The 12,001-nt window shown below is 42.4% G+C and overlaps 11 non-coding genes and 1 pseudogene across 11 annotated transcripts; all 12 read left to right on the top strand.

Annotated features, from left to right (window-relative positions):
* Nucleotides 1–556: 556 nt before the first annotated feature.
* Nucleotides 557–675, top strand: LOC142517360 (5S ribosomal RNA). The gene has a single exon (XR_012813110.1). It is a non-coding gene; the product is annotated as a 5S ribosomal RNA (ribosomal RNA).
* Nucleotides 676–1,357: 682 nt separating this feature from the next.
* On the top strand, nt 1,358–1,476 carry LOC142506455 (5S ribosomal RNA). Its single transcript, XR_012804748.1, has one exon. It is a non-coding gene; the product is annotated as a 5S ribosomal RNA (ribosomal RNA).
* Nucleotides 1,477–2,159: 683 nt separating this feature from the next.
* Nucleotides 2,160–2,278, top strand: LOC142510325 (5S ribosomal RNA). Its single transcript, XR_012808444.1, has one exon. It is a non-coding gene; the product is annotated as a 5S ribosomal RNA (ribosomal RNA).
* A 685-nt stretch (nt 2,279–2,963) lies between these two features.
* Nucleotides 2,964–3,082, top strand: LOC142508021 (5S ribosomal RNA). The gene has a single exon (XR_012806255.1). It is a non-coding gene; the product is annotated as a 5S ribosomal RNA (ribosomal RNA).
* A 681-nt stretch (nt 3,083–3,763) lies between these two features.
* Nucleotides 3,764–3,882, top strand: LOC142509255 (5S ribosomal RNA). The gene has a single exon (XR_012807439.1). It is a non-coding gene; the product is annotated as a 5S ribosomal RNA (ribosomal RNA).
* A 683-nt stretch (nt 3,883–4,565) lies between these two features.
* On the top strand, nt 4,566–4,684 carry LOC142515109 (5S ribosomal RNA). Its single transcript, XR_012810969.1, has one exon. It is a non-coding gene; the product is annotated as a 5S ribosomal RNA (ribosomal RNA).
* Nucleotides 4,685–5,330: 646 nt separating this feature from the next.
* LOC142508908 (5S ribosomal RNA) lies at nt 5,331–5,449 on the top strand. Its single transcript, XR_012807105.1, has one exon. It is a non-coding gene; the product is annotated as a 5S ribosomal RNA (ribosomal RNA).
* A 680-nt stretch (nt 5,450–6,129) lies between these two features.
* Nucleotides 6,130–6,248, top strand: LOC142516393 (5S ribosomal RNA). Its single transcript, XR_012812190.1, has one exon. It is a non-coding gene; the product is annotated as a 5S ribosomal RNA (ribosomal RNA).
* A 672-nt stretch (nt 6,249–6,920) lies between these two features.
* Nucleotides 6,921–7,039, top strand: LOC142514953 (5S ribosomal RNA). The gene has a single exon (XR_012810823.1). It is a non-coding gene; the product is annotated as a 5S ribosomal RNA (ribosomal RNA).
* A 581-nt stretch (nt 7,040–7,620) lies between these two features.
* On the top strand, nt 7,621–7,739 carry LOC142506502 (5S ribosomal RNA). The gene has a single exon (XR_012804791.1). It is a non-coding gene; the product is annotated as a 5S ribosomal RNA (ribosomal RNA).
* Nucleotides 7,740–8,422: 683 nt separating this feature from the next.
* LOC142506629 (5S ribosomal RNA) lies at nt 8,423–8,541 on the top strand. The gene has a single exon (XR_012804916.1). It is a non-coding gene; the product is annotated as a 5S ribosomal RNA (ribosomal RNA).
* A 683-nt stretch (nt 8,542–9,224) lies between these two features.
* Nucleotides 9,225–9,342, top strand: LOC142512636 (5S ribosomal RNA; annotated as a pseudogene).
* Nucleotides 9,343–12,001: the final 2,659 nt, after the last annotated feature.

Genomic DNA, 12,001 nt, shown 5'->3' with positions numbered 1-12,001 from the left:
TAAATTGTAGCCTTATTTGATTGTAAACGGGCAAACGAACGAGACTCATTACTCTGCAATGAGCTGACGAGATTTTAGCCAAATTCCTTCTCTAAGACCATCTAATTTGCGATTTTCCGCTTCTGTTAAGCTTACGTTTCCTCGAGAAATCCGCTTTGGAAGTCCGAAATTCGATTTCGGTTCCATTTTATCGTATCTCAGGGATAATAATAGCTTTACATTCGCTATTGTCTTATTCTTATTTTTTTCTATTTTCTTAGAACATTTAGCGATTTTTGTTGTCGTGAGTTTGTTCTGTGCGGAAGGGTATAACGCAGATTACTCCGGAGACGGTTAACTCATTAAAAACAATTATTTCGACTGTTTTAGCCATAATTTACGTAAACGGTCGCGACACGAGGGCTTCTCAGGGAGGTCACGCATCCTAGCTCTGCCATCGTGCCAGAACGCTTAACTTCATGGTTATGATTGGGCGAGAGCAGTGCCGCGAGTTGTCCATCGCCGCATGCTCCACATGTACTCGAGGGATATAAGAATGAACATCCCACTCAATGTCGGGTGCGATCAAACCAACACTAATGCACCGGATCCCATCAGACATCTGAAGTTAAGCGTGGTTGGGCGAGGGCAGTACTAGGATGGGTGACCCCCTGGGAAGTCCTCGTGTTGCACCCCTTTTCGTGTTTTTCAATTTTTTATTACTTGTTGACAGAGGATTTTCTGCTCAAATCAACTTAATCTCGATCGGTACCAGATAAGACATGTGAAATCAACGTAGCTCGGGCACTGCCGGATTTGGACAAAATTGTAGCCTAATTTGATTGTAAACTGGCAAACGAACGAGACTCATTACTCTGCAATATGCTGACGAGATTTTAGCCGAATTCCTTCTCTAAAACACTCTAATTTGCGATTTTCCGCTTCTGTTAAGTTTCCGTTTCCTCGAGAAATCCGCATAGGAAGTTCGAAATTCGATTCAGGTTCGATTTTATCGTATCCCAGGCATAATAATAGCTTTACATTCGCTATTTTCGTCTTCTTATTTTTTTTCTATTTCCTGGGAATATTTAGCTATTTTTGTTGTCTTGAGCAGATTCTGTGCGGAAGGGTATGACGCAGATTACCCCGGAGACGGTTAACTCATTAAAAACAATTATTTCGACTGTTTTAGCTATAATTTACGTAAACGGTCGCGACACGAGGACTTCCTAGGGAGGTCACCCATCCTAGCTCTGCCATCGCACCAGAATGCTAAACTTCATGGTTCTGATTGGGCGAGAGAAGTGCCGCGTGTTGTCCATCTCCGCCGCGCCACACGTACTCAAGGTATATAAGAATTAACATCCCACTCAATGTCAGGTGCGATCATACCAGCACTAATTCACCGGATCCCATCAGAACTCCAAAGTTAAGCGTGCTTGGGCGAGACCAGTACTAGGTTGGGTGACCCCCTGGGAAGTCCTCGTGTTGCCACCCCTTTTCGTGTTTTCTATTTTTGATTACTTGTTGACAGACGATTTTCGGCTCAAATCATCTGAATCTCGATCGAGACCGGATAAGAGATGTGAAATAAACGTAGCTCGAGCACTGCCGGATTTGGACAAAATTGTAGCCTAATTTGATTGTAAACGGGCAAACGAACGAGACTCATTACTCCGCAATGAGCTGGCAAGATTTTAGCGGAATTCTTTCTCTAGGACCCTCTAATTTGCGATTTTCCGCTTCTGTTAAGCTTCCGTTTCCTCAAAAAAATCCTCATAGGAAGTCCGAAATTCGATTTCGGTTCCATTTTATCGTATCCCAGGGATAATAATAGCTTTACATTCGCTATTTTCTTATTCTTATTTTTTTCTATTTTCTGGGAACATTTAGCGATTTTTGTTGTCGTGAGCCGGTTCTGTGCGGAAGGGTATGACGCAGATTACTCCGGAGACGGTTAACTCATTAAAAACAATTATTTCGGCTGTTTTAGCCATAATTTACGTAAACGGTCACGACACGAGGACTTCCCAGGGAGGTCAACCATCCTAGCTCTGCCATCACGCCAGAACGCTTAACTTCATTGTTCTGATTGGGCGAGAGCAGTGCCGCGGGTTGTCCATCGCCGCCCGCTCCACACGTATTTGAGGGATATAAGAATAAACATCCCACTCAATGTCAGGTGCGATCTTACCAACACTAATGCACCGTATCCCATCAGAACTCCGAAGTTAAGCTTTCTTGGGCGAGAGCAGTACTAGGATGGGTGACCCCTTGGGAAGTCCTCGTGTTGCACCCCTTTTCGTGTTTTTCTATTTTTGATTAATTGTTGACAAGCGATTTTCGGCTCAAATCATCTGAATCTCGATCGGGATCAGATAAGACATGCGAAATCAACGGAGCTCGGAAAATTCCCGATTTGGACAAAATTGTAGCCTAATTTGATTGTAAACTGGCAAACGAACGAGAATCATTACTCCGTAATAAGCTGACGAGATTTTAGCCGAATTCCTTCTCTAAAACACTCTAATTTGCGATTTTCCGCTTCTGTTAAGCTTCCGTTTCCTCGAGAAATCCGTATAGGAAGTTCGAAATTCGATTCAGGTTCGATTTTATCGTATCCCAAGCATAATAATAGCTTTACATTCGCTATTTTCTTCTTCTTATTTTTTTTTTCTATTTTCTGGGAACATTTAGCGATTTTTGTTGTCGTGAGCCGGTTCTGTGCCGAAGGGTATGACGCAGATTACTCCAGAGTTGGTTAACTCATTAAAAGCAATTATTTCGAATGTTTTAGCCATAATTTACATAAATCGTCGCGACACGAGGACTTCTCAGAGAGGTCACCCATCCTAGCTCTGCCACCGCGCAAGAACGCTTAACTTCATGGTTCTGATTGGGCAAGAGCAGTGCCGCGTGTTGTCCATTGTCGCCCGAGCCACACGTACTCGAGGGATATGAGAATAAACATCCCACTCAATGTCGGGTGCGATCATACCCGCACTAATGCACCGGATCCCATCAGAACTCCGAAGTTAAGCGTTCTTAGGCGAGAGCAGTACTAGGATGGGTGATCCCCTGGGAAGTACTCGTGTTGCCCCTTTTCGTGTTTTTCTATTTTTTATTACTTGTTGACAAACGATTTTCGGCTCAAATCATCTGAATCTCGATCGGGATAAGATAAGACATGTGAAATAAACGTAGCTCGGGCACTGCCGGATTTGGACAAAATTGTAGTCTAATTTGATTGAAAACGGGCAAACGAACGAGACTTATTACTCCGCAATGAGCTAAAGAGATTTTAGCCGAATTCCTTCTCTAAGACCCTCTAATTTGCGATTTTCCACTTCTGTTAAGCTTTCGTTTCCTCGAGAAATCCGCTTAGGAATTTTGAAATTTGATTCCGGTTCCATTTTATCGTATCCCAGGGATAATATTAGCTTTACATTCGCTATTTTCTCCTTCTTATTTTTTTTCTATTTTCTGGGAACATTTAGCGATTTTTGTTGTCGTGAGCCGGTTCTGTGCCGAAGGGTATGACGCAGATTACTCCGGAGTTGGTTAACTCATTAAAAGCAATTATTTCGACTGTTTTAGCCATAATTTACGTAAATGCTCGTGACACGAGGACTTCCCAAGGAGGACACCCATCCTAGCTCTGCCATCGTGCTAGAACGCTTAACTTCATGGTTCTGATTGGGCGAGAACAGTGCCACGTGTTGTACATCTCCGCCCGCTTCACACGTACTCGAGAGATATAAGAATAAACATCCTAATCAATGTCGGGTGCGATCATACCAGCACTAATGCACCGGATTCAATCAGAACTCAGAAGTTAAGCGTGCTTGGGCGAGAGCAATACTAGGATGGGTGACCCCCTGGGAAGTCCTTGTGTTGTGCTCCTCTTCGTGTTTTTCTATTTTTGATTACTTGTTGACAGACGATTTTCGGCTCAAATCATCTGAATCTCGATTTGGACCAGATAAGACATGTGAAATCAACGTAGCTCAGGCACTGCCGGATTTGGACAAAATTGTACCATAATTTGATTGTAAACTGGCAAACGAACGAGACTCATTATTCCGCAATGATCTGATGAGATTTTAGCCGAATTTTTTCTCTAAGACCTTCTAATTTGCGATTTTCCTCTTCTGTTAAGCTTCCGTTTCCTCGAGAAATCCGCTTAGGAAGTCCGAAATTCGATTCAGGTTCCATTTTATCGTATTCCAAGCATAATAATAGCTTTACATTCGCTATTTTCTTCTTCTTATTTTTTTTCTATTTTCTGGGAACATTTAACGATTTTTGTTGTCGTGAGATGGTTCTGGGCGGAAGGGTATGACTCAGATTACTCCGGAGACGGTTAACTCATTAAAATTTATTATTTCGACTGTTTTATTTAAAATTTACGTAAACGGTCGCGACACGAGGACTTCCCAGGGAGGTCACCCATCCTAGCTCTGCCATCGCGCCAGAACGCTTAACTTCATGGTTCTGATTGGTCGAGAGTCGTGCCGCGTGTTGTCCATCGCCGCCCGCTCCACAGGTACTCGATGAATTTAAGAATAAACATCCCACTCAATGTCGGGTGCGATCATACCAGCAACAATGCACCGGATCCCATCAGAACTCCGAAGTTAAGCGTGCTTGGGCGAGAGCAGTACTAGGACGGGTGATCCCCTGGGAAGTCCTCGTGTTGCACCCCTTTTCGTTTTTTTATATTTTTGATTACTTGTTGACAAATTATTTTCGGCTCAAATCATCTGAATCTCGATCAAGACCAGATAAGACATGTGAAATCAACGTAGCTCGGACACTGCGGGATTTGGACAAAATTGTAGCTTAATTTTATTGTAAACGGGCAAACGAACGAGACTCCGCAATGGGCTGGCGAGATTTTAACCGAATTCCTTTTCTAAGACCCTCAAATTTGCTATTTTCCGCTTCTGTTAAGTTTCCGTTTCCTTGAGAAATCCGCTTAGGAAGTCCCAAATTCGATTGCGGTTCCATTTCATCGTATCCCAAGCATAATAATAGCTTTACATTCGCTATTTTCTTATTACTATTTTTTTTTCTATTTTCTGGAAACATTTAGCGATTTTTGTTGTCGTGAGCCAGTTCTGTGCGAAAGGGTATGACGCAGATTATTCCGGAGACGGTTAACTCATAATTTACATAAACAGTCGCGACACGAGGACTTCCCAGGGAGGTCACCCATCCTAGCTCTGCCATCGCGCCAGAACGCTTAACTTCATGGTTATGATTGGGCGAGAGCAGTGTCGCGTGTTGTCCGTCGCCGCCCGCTCCACACGTACTCGAGAGATATAAGAATAAACATACCACTCAATGTCGGGTGCGATCATACCAGCACCAATGCACCGGATCCCATCAGAACTACGAAGTTAAGCGTTCTTGGACTAGAACAGTACTAGGATGGGTGACCCCCTGGGAAGTCCTCGTGTTGCACCTTTTTTCGTGTTTTTCTATTTTTGATTACTTGTTGACAGACAATTTTGGGTTCAAATCATCTGAATCTCGATCGGTACCAGATATGACATGTGAAATCAACGTAGCTCGGGCACTGCCGAATTTGGACAAAATTGTAGCCAAATTTGATTTTAAACGGGCAAACGAACGAGACTCATTATTATGCAATGAGCTGGCGAGATTTTAGCCAAATTCCTTCTCTAAGACCCTCTAATTTGCGATTTTCCGCTTCTATTAAGCTTCCTTTTAGCCAAATTCCTTCTCTAAGTCCGAAATTCAATTCCGGTTCCATTTTATCGTATCTCAGGCATAATAATAGCTTTACGTTTGTTTTTTTCTTTTTCTTATTTTTTTTCTATTTTCTGGAAACATTTAGCGATTTTTGTTGTCGTGAGACGACTCTGTGCGGAAGGGTATAACGCAGATTACTCCGGAGACGGTTAACTCATTAAAAAATATTATTTCGACTGTTTTATCCATAATTTACATAAACGGTCGCGACACGAGGACTTCCCAGGGAGGTCACCCATCCTAGCTCTGGCATCGCGCCAGAACGATTAACTTCATGGTTCTGATTGGTCGAGAGCAGTGCCACGTGTTGTCCATCGCCGCCCGCTCCACACGTACTCGATGGATATAAGAATAAACATTCCACTCAATGTCGGGTGCGATCATACCAGCACTAATGCACCGGATCCCATCAAAATTCCGAAGTTAAGCGTGCTAGGACGAGAGCAGTACTAGGATGGGTGATCCCCTGAGAAGTCCTCGTGTTGCACCCCTTTTCGTGTTTTTCTATTTTTGATTACTTGTTGACAGATGATTTTCGGCTCAAATCATCTGAATCTCGATCGAGACTAGATAAGACATGTGAAATCAACGTAGCTCGGGCGCTGCCGGATTTGGACAAAATTGTAGCCATATTTGATTGTAAACAGGCAAACGAACGAGAATCATTACTCCGCAATGAGCTGACGAGATTTTAGCTGAATTCCTTCTCTAATTTGCGATTTTCCGCTTCTGTTAAGCTTCCGTTTCCTCGAGAAATCAGCTTAGGAAGTCCGAAATTCGATTTCGGTTCCATTTTATCGTATCCCAGGGATAATAATAGCTTTACATTCGCTATTTTCTTATTATTATTTTTTTTATATTTTCTGGAAACATTTAGCGATTTTTGTTGTCGTGAGCCAGTTCTGTGCGAAAGGGTATGAAGCAGATTACTCCGAAGACGGTTAACTCATTAAAAACAATTATTTCGACTGTTTAGCCATAATTTACGTAAACGGTCGGGACACGAGGACTGCCCAGGGAGGTCACCCATCCTAGCTCTACCATCGCGCCAGAACGCTTAATTTCATGGTTCTGATTGGGCGGGAGCAGTGCCACGTGTTGTCCATCGCCGCCCACTCCACACGTACTCGAGGGATATAAGAATAAACATCCCACTCAATGTCGGGTGCGATCATACCAGCACTAATTCACCGGATCCAATCAGAACTCCGAAGTTAAGCGTTCTTGGGCGAGAGCAGTACTAGGATGGGTGACCCCCTGGGAATTCCTCGTGTTGCACCCCTTTTCGTGTTTTTCTATTTTTGATTACTTGTTGATAGAAGATTTTTGGCTCAAATCATCTGAATCTCGATCGTGACTAGATAAGACATGTAAAATCAACGTAGCTCGGGGCACAGCCGGATTTGGAAAAAATTGTAGCCTAATTTGATTGTAAACGGGCAAACGAACGTGACTCATTCTCCGCACTGAGCTGGCGAGATTTTAGCCGAATTTCTTCTCTAAGACGCTCTAATTTGGGATTTTCCGCTTCTGTTAAGCTTCCGTTTCCTCGAGAAATCATTTAGGATGTCCGAAATTCGATTCTGGTATGACGCAGATTACTCCGGAGAATGGTATGACGCAGATTACTCCGGAGACAGTTAACTCATTAAAAACAATTATTTCGACTGTTTTATCCATAATTTAAGTAAACGGTCGCGACACGAGGACTTCCCAGGACGGTCACCCATCCTAGCTCTGCCATCGCTCCAGAACGCTTAACTTTATGGTTCTGATTGGGCGAGAGCAGTGACGCGTGTTGTCCATCGCCGCCCGCTACACACGTACTCGAGGGATATAAGAATAAACATCCCACTCAATTTCGGGTGCGATCATACCCGCACTAATGCATTAGATCCCATCAGAACTCCGAAGTTAAGCTTGCTTGGGCGAGAGCAGTACTAAGATGGGTGACCCCCTGGGAAGTCCTCGTGTTGCGCCCCTTTTCGTGTATTTTTATTTTTGATTACTTGTTGACAGACGATTTTTGGCTCAAATCATCTGAATCTCGATCGAGACCAGATAAGACATGCGAAATCAAAGTAGCTCGGGCACTGCCGGATTTGGACAAAATTGTAGCCTAATTTGATTGTAAACAGGCAAACGAACGAGACTCATTACTCTGCAATGAGCTAACGAGATTTTAGCCGAATTCCTTCTCTAAAACCCTCTAATTTGCGATTTTTCGCTTCTGTTAAGCTTCCGTTTCCTCGAGAAATCCGCTTAGGTAGTTTGAATTCGATTCCGGTTCCATTTTATCGTATCCCAGGCATAATAATAGCTTTACATTCGCTATTTTCTTATTCTTATTTTTTTTTCTATTTTTTGGAAACCTTTAGCTATTTTTGTTGTCGTGAGCCAGTTCTGTGCGAAAGGGTATGACGCAGATTACTCCGGAGACCGTTAACTCATTAAAAACAATTAGTTCGACAGTTTTAGCCATAATTTACGTAAACCGTCGCGACACGAGGACTTCCCGGGGAGGTCACCCATCCTAGCTCTGCCATCGCGCCAGAACGCTTAACTTCATGGTTCTGATTGGGCGAGAGCAGTGCCGCGTGTTGTCCATCTCCGCCCGCGCCACACGTACTCGAGGTATATAAGAATAAACATCCCACTCAATGTCTGGCGCGATCATACCAGCACTAATGCACCGGATCCCATCAGAACTCTGAAGTTAAGCGTGCTTGGGCGAGAACAGTACTAGGATGGGTAACCCCTTGGGAAGTCCTCATGTTGCACCCCTTTTTGTGTTTTTCGATTTTTGATTACTTGTTGACAGATAATTTTCGGCTCAAATCATCTGAATCTCGATTGGGACCTTATAAGACATGTGAAATCAACGTAGCTCGGGCACTGCCGGATTTGGACAAAATTTTAGCTTAATTTGATTGTAAACGGGCAAACGAACGAGACTCATTACTCCGCAATGAGCTGGCGAGATTTTAGCCGAATTCCTTCTTTAAGACCCACTAATTTACGATTTTCCGCTTCTGTTAAGCTTATGTTTCCTCGAGAAATCCCCTTAGGAAGTCCGAAATTCGATTTCGGATCCATTTTATCGTATCCCAGGCATAATAATATCTTTACATTCGCTATTTCCTTATTCTTATTTTTTTTTCTATTTTCTGGAAACATTTAGCGATTTTTGTTGTCCTGAGCCAGTTCTGTGCGAAATGGTATGACGCAGATTACTCCGGAGACGGTTAACTCATTAAAAACAATTATTTCGACTGTTTAGCCATAATTTACGTAAACCGTTGCGACACGAGGACTTCTCGGGGAGGTCACCCATCCTAGCTCTGCCATCGCGCCAGAACTCTTAATTTCATGGTTCTTATTGGGCGAGAGCAGTGCCGCGTGTTGTCCATCGCCGCTCGCTCCACACGTACTCGAGGGATATAAGAATAAACATCCCACTCAATGTCGGGTGGGATCATACCAGCACTAATGCACCGGATCCTATCAGAAGTCCGAAGTTAAGCGTGCTTGGGCGAGAGAAGTACTAGGATGGGTCACCCCCGGGAAGTTGTCACGCCCCGTGTTCGAAGAGCATGTGACATCCGGCATTGTTTTAACAATTAGTTTTAAACAATTAAGCCTCGTATCGAAATGACTAAAACCAGTCTTTTTCATAAATAAAACATTGTCATTACATTGACAATAGAATAAGAATAATCAGAGTTGCAAATGCGAAAACTGAACAAAAGGAAAATAAAGTCTTGATTTCTTGTATCTTGCTCATCGGCTACCATCCCGAGAAGGCTTCTTGTTCCTCCTCATTCAGTTACTCTTCATTTTAATCTGAAATTTGTAAGAGGTGAGTGTTTTGGGAAACACTCAGCAAGTGGGGGTCGATCGATTTCCAATGATACATATAGAACTTAATCTTTAAAACATTTCTTTAACAAACTATCAAATCTTATCACTTTTAACTCATCATAACAGAAACGAAATAAATATGAGACAGAGGTTATCAGAAGATTCAGAGCAGTTCAGAATAAGATCAGAACAATTCTGAACAGAACAGATCGGACCAGACAGAACACTGTTACTCATCTCATTTCCATGGTCAAATTGTCCCCAATATGTTAGTCCTCTAAGGGTTGAGGCCAGAAAACGGTTTTATACCCACCGATGGGGGCCAGACAGAACATGGTTTTATACCCACCAATGGGGGCCAGACAGAATTACAATTCTCGTCCCATTTCAAATCGAGTTGTAATAGTGCAACACAGAATTCAAAGTTTACCAGACAGAACTTATCAGAGTTTTCAGATATCAGAGTTTCAGACGGATTCAGCGGAACCAACGAATTTCGAAGCATAGAAGAAAACACATAATCGATCGAAATTTTAAAAGACGGTCATCATGCTGTTTTCGAAAAAAGAGGACACATTCATGCATGTCATAACTTATATATTAAAGATTTAAAAATACAAACGAATATACATATCAAAAACCCACTTACAGTACTCTCGAAGTTACGGTTCGAAATGTGCAGAACTTTGGCGAACGAAACTTGTTGAATTTCGGCCAAGTGATGACCGAACCAGGAGATGATCTTCACAACGATGTGGATAGCAAATCATAGCATTGAAAAGCCGGAACAACTCCTCCTTCTTTCTTCTTGCAAGCGACAGCCGAGAGGTGGTTTTGGAGGGAAAGGAGCCAATTTTTCTTGCTGATTTTTGGGTGTGATTTCTTTAGCATGTTGAGGTGGTATTTATAGGTGAAGTATGGTCTTTTCCCCTCCCCATGACCGAAATATTGGAGCCCAAGCAAGCCATCAATGTGGTCAAGGTTAACTCAAGCATCAAAGGTCACCTTGGTTTACTAAAGAGTCCATTCTTGCACAATAAATTGGTCCAAGCCTCTTAGCTCTTCCCTTAGCTCCCTTTCTTGGTTAACTCAATAGTCATCACTTGTATAATAAGTTTTTCCAAACCTTTAGTTCTTTTAGCTCCTTCTTTGGTTAACTCAATGGTCATAAATATGTCCAATCCTTTAGCTCTTCTCCTTGGTTTACTCAAGGGTAATTTCTTGCACATTAAAATTTTCCAATGCTTTAGCTCTCCTCCTAGCTCTATTTTTTTTATTCTTTTAGGACAAGAAAGAATGAGCTTCATTGAGCTAAAAGATTGAGCTCATGAGCATGGGGTTTCTTTTCCAAGAATCTTGGAGCTTCCTTGAGCTGAGGGTTTTAGCTTGTGAGGTAAGGGTTTCCTCTTTCGAGTGGCGTACCCTCAATTCTCAAGGTTTTGCATTGCCTCAGCTTCTTTTTGAGCTACTTTTCGAGCTTTTTGAGGTGCTTTGCTTTGAAAAATCCGGGTTCTCACATCCCACCCTCCTTATTGGAAGTTTCGTCCTCGAAACTTGAGTTAGATAAATCTTTAAAAAGTGAGGGTGCCGAGTGCGCATACGTTCTTCAAATTCCCAAGTTGCTTCTCGTTCCATATGATTCGACCATTGTATCTTGACATATGGAATTGTTCGGCATCTCAGCACTTGGTATTTGGTGTTACTTGAATAAGGACTTCTTCATATTTCATTTCCTTGTTCACATTTCCTTTGATTAGTAGCGGTTCAATTTCAAGAATGCTACTTGGATATGAGACATACTTCCTTAGCTGTGAGACATGGAAGACGTTGTAAATCCTTGACATGCCTGGTGGTAAAGCCCGCTGATAAGCTAGGTTTCCCATTTTTCTCAGTATTTCGAAGGGTCCGACATATCTTGGAGTTATCTTTCTAGAATTGCTGAATCGAACCACTCCTTTCATTGGGGAAACTTTAACATAAGCTTTCACACCATTTTCAAACTCCAACGGTCTTCACTTTAAATAAGCCCAGCTCTTTTGTCGATCATGAGCTGCCTTGCGTTTTTCCTTGATAATAGCTACTTTATCAACAATTCAAGTACCATGATAGCTTTCTCTCTGATTTCAATACTTCCATGATAATTATTGTTATCGGCAAATTCAATCAAAGGGGGGTGTTTATTGGAGTCCGAGGTCCATGGCACACGCCCTAAAATATCTTCAATAGTTCGATCCACCGTCTTTGTCTCATGTTTAATTCCTTTTGTGTGAATAGTATTTGAGGCTTTGATGATTGATAAATTTCACACATTTGACACTAAAGAAATTGATTCTCTAGATCTTTGGCTCAAATATAATTGTGGCTAATTCACTATCATGTGTTG

This window comes from Primulina tabacum, chromosome 10, assembly GCF_025594145.1.
Source record: "Primulina tabacum isolate GXHZ01 chromosome 10, ASM2559414v2, whole genome shotgun sequence".
Taxonomy (NCBI): Eukaryota; Viridiplantae; Streptophyta; class Magnoliopsida; order Lamiales; family Gesneriaceae; genus Primulina; species Primulina tabacum.
Note: the sequence above shows the minus strand (reverse complement) of the source record. Positions and strands in the feature narration are given on the sequence as shown.